Source organism: Haematobia irritans, chromosome 4 (genome assembly GCF_050003625.1).
Source record: "Haematobia irritans isolate KBUSLIRL chromosome 4, ASM5000362v1, whole genome shotgun sequence".
Taxonomy (NCBI): Eukaryota; Metazoa; Arthropoda; class Insecta; order Diptera; family Muscidae; genus Haematobia; species Haematobia irritans.
The window spans coordinates 189,747,340-189,753,874 of record NC_134400.1 but is presented as its reverse complement, the minus strand read 5'-3'; positions in this window follow the sequence as shown (position 1 = coordinate 189,753,874).

Genomic DNA, 6,535 nt, shown 5'->3' with positions numbered 1-6,535 from the left:
AAGTCGGGCGGGGCCGACTATATTATACCCTGCACCACTTTGTAGATCTAAATTTTCGATACCATATCACATCCGTCAAAGGTGTTGGGGACTATATATAAAGGTTTGTCCCAAATACATACATTTAAATATCACTCGATCTGGACAGAATTTGATAGACTTCTACAAAATCTATAGACTCAACATTTAAGTAAGCTAATGCACTAGAATGGAACACAATGTTAGTAAAAAAAATATGGGAAACATTTAAATCTGAAGCAATTTTAAGGAAACTTCGCAAAAGTTTATTTATGATTTATCGCTCGATATATATGTATTAGAAATTTAGGAAAATTAGAGTCATTTTTACAACTTTTCGACTAAGCAGTGGCGATTTTACAAGGAAAATGTTGGTATTTTGACCATTTTTGTCGAAATCAGAAAAACATATATATGGAAGCTATATCTAAATCAGAACGGATTTCACCCAAATTTGGCGCGCATAGCTACAATGCTAATTTTACTCCCTGTGTAAAATTTCAACTAAATCGGAGTTAAAAATTGGCATCTGTGGTCATATGAGTGTAAATCGGACGAAAGATATATATGGGAGCTATATCTAAATTTGAACCGATTTCAACCAAATTTGGCACACATAGCTACAATGCTAATTCTACTCCCTGTGCAAAATTTCACGAAGATCGGTAGTAAACTTTGGCCTCTGTGGTCATATGAGTGTAAATCGGACGAAAGATATATATGGGAGCTATATCTAAATTTGAACCGATTTCAATCAAATTTACCAAGCGTTGGTAGAATGGAAATTCTACCCTCTGTGCAAAATTTCACGAAGATCGGTAGTAAACTTTGGCCTCTGTGGTCATATGAGTCTAAATCGGACGAAAGATATATATGGGAGCTATATTTAAATCTGAACCAATTTGGCTGATATTTTGCAATATTTTCGAGATTCATAAAATATTTGGATGTACGGTATTTCAAGAAAATCGGTTGATAAACACGCTAACTATGACCACATCGGGGATAAATATATATGACAGCTATATCTAAATCTGAACCGATTTTTTCCAAAACCAATAGCGATTGTCTCTGTCCCAAGAAACGGCCCTATGCCAAATTTGAGGACGGACGGACTTAAATTGCGAGCTGTACTTTGTGCACAAAATTACATATACAGACAGACGGACAGACAGACAGACAGACGGACATCGCTAAATCGACTCAGAATTTAATTCTAAGCCGATCGGTATACTAAAAGATGTGTCTATGACCACTATTTCTTGGCGTTACATACAAATGCACAAACTTATTATACCCTGTACCACAGTAGTGGTGAAGGGTATATTAAAAATTCGACTATATTTTCTGTTTGTCAGTACAACTCCCATATGAATCAACGATACATACTCTTTGTTTTAAATTGACTGTGGGAATCTTCTTCAATATGTTTATTCACCCGAATACTTAAAAGAGTCTTGTTCATATCTCAAATTAATAGTTGATGTCGTTTGGCCATAAATGTCCTTGAATTTCAATATGCAACTCAATATAGGTGGCCTGTAATTTTCCCATTTGACGCCACACTTCACAGAAACCAAGATCGTATGTGATGATGACGTTGGTGGCGTCAAAGCGTTTTCGATCTTTTCTCAATATACCCCCTGTAAAATGATTTCCATTGTGGCAAGTGCTTGTGAATTAAGACTTGAGAGAAAACGTAGTCATATGAAGCGCCTGGGCGACACACATCTGACTGATCTAAAAAAAAAAAATGTAATTACAATGTGAGCCAAACGATGAAATTATCAATCAATTTCAATTTTGACGAATGAACAAGGTGTTGAATTTACATTGGACAAAAATTTTATGGTGTTTTATATACAAAGAAAATTTTTGTTCAAAGAAATTGAAGTAAAATCGATGATTGGACTTTGCCAAAGGAGAAATGAAAAGTTTGTACAAATTGGTGAAGGCAAGTATCGCTATCAAGTAAAGTGAGTTCAAGAGCTTCAAGTAGAATTCTCAATGGGTTTCCCAAACGATCCTTCAACTATCCTTTTGGCAGTCCAATTGCACTAATAAAAAATATTTTTCTCTGGTGGTTAAGCTGCTTTTATAGGTTTAAATTGAAAAAGAAAACCAAAAATAATTCTCTAAAATTCTATAGAAAATATTTCTTTCTGTGTACTCACTCGAAAATCGTGAAAAAGTCTATTGATAATAATGCACTAGTATGACGATGTAATGAAGTGGTTGGTGGCAATGAATCCACAAGATATGGCATATGAATGATTTAATGCATTGGATAGATACTCGCAGATCTATTATCATGAATGCCGGTGGTTGTTTTTGATTCCCTAATGTATCGTCGAATGCAATACCTCAATGACTCTTTAGTGCGTATGAGTAAATTTTGATCTTGGAAATAAATTTCAAGGTTCTACTAATAAAAATAAAATTTCCTAATGATTATGTTATATTATAATGAGTAAATATATTTAAGAATTTCTAGAGGAAAGAGTTTTGATTTAATTCCATGATGGAAAAATAGAAGCTTAACAAGTATGTACGGCCGTAAGTTCGGCCAGGCCGAAGCTTATGTACCCTCCACCATGGATTGCGTAGAAACTTCTTCTAAACACTGCCATCCACAATCGAATTACTTAAGTTGCGGTAACGCTTGCCGATGGCAAGGTATCTTAAAACCTTCCAACACCGTCTTCTAAATCGTATGTAAGTCCATACGTGGTTATATTAAATCACAAAAAGATCGATCAAATACGTATATAATTCAGTTTGACAAAATTTTCGGTAGACATAAAATTTTGACAAAATTTTCTATAGAAATAAAATTTTAACAACATTTTCTATAGAAATAAAATTTTCACAAAATTTTGACAAAATTTTCTACAGAAATAAAATTTTAACAAACTTTTCTATAGAAATAAAATTTTAACAAAATTTTCTATAGAAATAAAATTTTGACTAAATTTTCTATAGAAATAAAATTTTGACAACATTTTCTATAGAAGTAAAATTTGGAAAAAAAAAATCTATAGAAATAAAATTTGGAAAAAAATTTCTATGGTAATAAAATTTTGACAAAATTTTCTATAGAAATAAAATTTTGAGTAAATTTTCTATAGAAATAAAATGTTGAGTAAATTTTCTATAAAAATAAAATTTTGACAAAAATTTTCTACACTCAGAAAAAAGTGAACTCTCTATTTCACTAAAGCCAATTTAACTTTATTTTAGTTCATGGAATTATTATGTTTGGAGAAAGTTTCCTTTACTCTAATAATGTTTTGTGCACGCAAGTTAAATTAACAAAAACCGAGAAAAAAATATACTCAAATGAAGAATAAAGATGAACTAAATTCGTGTCTTCCACAAAATAGTTCAGAATTTCTTTAAATTTGTAAATTTTACCAAAAACGCATCCATCATGAACTTCGTATGTCACTAAAGACATTCTTGCAATTTTGAACTCTAAGTTTTTCCTTCAAACTACAAAATTTTCTTTAACAAGTGAAAAAACTTAATTATGGCTTATAAATTTTCTTGATTTTGTCGAAAAATATTTACTTATTTTTATGACATCGGCCTGATGCCAACGTTTGTAATACTGTTTAGTTAAAATTTTTTAAAAATATTCAAAATTTTCTAAAATTAACCACAAGTTTTCTTCCTGGTGGGTTCACTGTTTTTTCAGTGTATAGAAATAAAATTTTAACAAAATTTTCTATAGAAATAAAATTTTAACAAAATTTTCTATAGAAATAAAATTTTAACAAAATTTTCTATAGAAATAAAATTTTGGTATATTATTTTTGGCTCGAATGGCAACCATGATTATGAACCGATATCATATGCTGACACCACGTACCAAATTTCAACCCGATCGGATGAAATTTGCTTCTCTTAGAGGCTCCGCAAGCCAAATCTGGGGATCGATTTATATGGGGGCTATATATAATTATGGACCGATATGGACCAATTCCTGCATGGTTGTTGGATACCATATACTAACACCACGTACCAAATTTCAGCCGGATTGGATGAAATTTGCTTCTCTTAGAGGCTCCGCAAGCCAAATCGGGGGATCGGTGTATATGGAGGCTATATATAATTATGGGCCGATGTGGACCAACTTTTGCATGGTCATTAGAGAACATATACCAACACCATGTACCAAATTTCAGCCGGATCGGATGAAATTTGCTTCTCTTAGAGGCTCCGCAATCCAAATCGTGGGATCGGTTTATATGGAGGCTATATATAATTATGGACCGATGTGGACCAATTTTTGCACGGTTGTTAGAGACCATATATTAACACCATGTACCAAATTTCAGCCGGATTGGATGAAATTTGCTTCTCTTAGAGGCTCCGCAAGCCAAATCGGGGGATCGGTTTATATGGGGGCTATATATAATTATGGACCGATGTGGACCAATTTTTGCATGGTTGTTAGAGACCATATACTAACACCATGTACCAAATTTCAGCCGGATCGGATGAAATTTTCTTCTCTTAGAGGCTCCGTAAGCCAAATCGGGGGATCGGTTTATATGGAGGCTATATATAATTATGGACCGATGTGGACCAATTTTTGCACGGTTGTTAGAGACCATATACTAACACCATGTACCAAATTTCAGCCGGATCGGATGAAATTTGCTTCTCTTAGAGGCTCCGCAAGCCAAATCGGAGGATCGGTTTATATGGAGGCTATATATAATTATGGACCGATGTGGACCAATTTTTGCATGGTTGTTAGAGACCATATACTAACACCATGTACCAAATTTCAGCCGGATCGGATGAAATTTGCTTCTCTTAGAGCAATCGCAAGCCAAATTTGGGGGTCCGTTTATATGGGGGCTATACGTAAAAGTGGACCGATATGGCCCTTTTGCAATACCATCCGACCTACATCAATAACAACTACTTGTGCCAAGTTTCAAGTCGATAGCTTGTTTCGTTCGGAAGTTAGCGTGATTTCAACAGACGGACGGACGGACATGCTTAGATCGACTCAGAATTTTACCACGACCCAGAATATATATACTTTATGGGGTCTTAGAGCAATATTTCGATGTGTTACAAACGGAATGACAAAGTTAATATACCCCCATCCTATGGTGGAGGGTATAAAAATAGGTATGGCTTAATATCCGAGCTTACTTTAAATTTTTAGAATCATTTAATAAAAGCTATGAAAAGTTTGTTTCTGTTGGAATGAGACTGGTTTGGTTTTGGACATCCGAAATTTGTATTTGTTTCGGCACATATGTGTAGAGCACGCAAAGGAAGGAATGTGATCACCTCAACCATGTTTCAAGAGCAAAATGTTATTTTTGAATGGTGACCATGTAACATGTTTGTCGCAACCATATTATTTTCTCGGAGATTATGTGTCTGATTTCGCAAGCATATTATTTTTGGCGAGAAAAATATTTTTGCCATAAACATGTTACATGGTCACCATCCAAAAATAACATTTTGCCCTTGAAACATGGTTGAGGTGATCATATTCCTTCTCTGCGTGTAGACACTATCGCAGCACGTTTTCCAACCCTCTTTAATTATGTCCGATTTACAATTAGGGTTGTGAAGGTGAACCCCAATTTCTCGATTTTCATTTTTGATAAATTACTAGCGTAACCCAGGGGAAGTCTGGCACAAAAACTGGAGTACTGATTTTTCACTCCATGCACTGAAAAAAAGCATGCCCGGTTCCAAAGATTTTGTCTTCACTTTAAACATTTTGGTATTGATTCCGAGCCAAAGAAGCGGAGAATACAAGTAGGGATACTTTTAAGACACAATTCTCTTTTAAATTTCGGTTTTGCGTACCTGCCTTTTTTTCTTCATATGCTATCAAAGTCCTTTAAAAACGAGTTAACCCTCTATCACTCATGAACTCTGATTTGTATGATTTTTTGTATTGGAGATGATAACAAAAAAAAAACAAGTATATACAGCAGTAAGTTCGGCCGGGCCGAATCTTAAAGACCCACCACCATAAACCATATATTAGGGTTTCCTTTGAAATTTCAGGAGGGCTTGAGGACTTGAGAACACTTCCCGAAGATAAATTTAAAGATTTCACCTATGACGACTATATCAGACTATATCACCTATGAGGACTATACCATTTTTGTTTGAGTTTTAGAAGAATCATTAACATCTCTTGTAAGTGTGCAAGAACATTATAAAATAACGTTTTGATCTGAAATCTTAAATCTGTAGAAGTAAAATCTGGAAATTTTACATTGAGTTTCAAGCAACTTTCATGATCAGTGCGCCTTCTATACCCTCAAGAAGTGAAGTCGGTCTATATGGAGGCATTACCAAAAGGACCGATAAAAACTTAATCCGATACACGTTGTTGTGAGCCTAAAATACGAGAATATTTACAATTTCAGGCAAATCGGATAAAAACTACGGTTTCTAGAAACCCAAGGAGTTAAATCGGGAGATCGTTCTTATGGGGGCTATACTAAAATATGGACCGATACTCACCGTT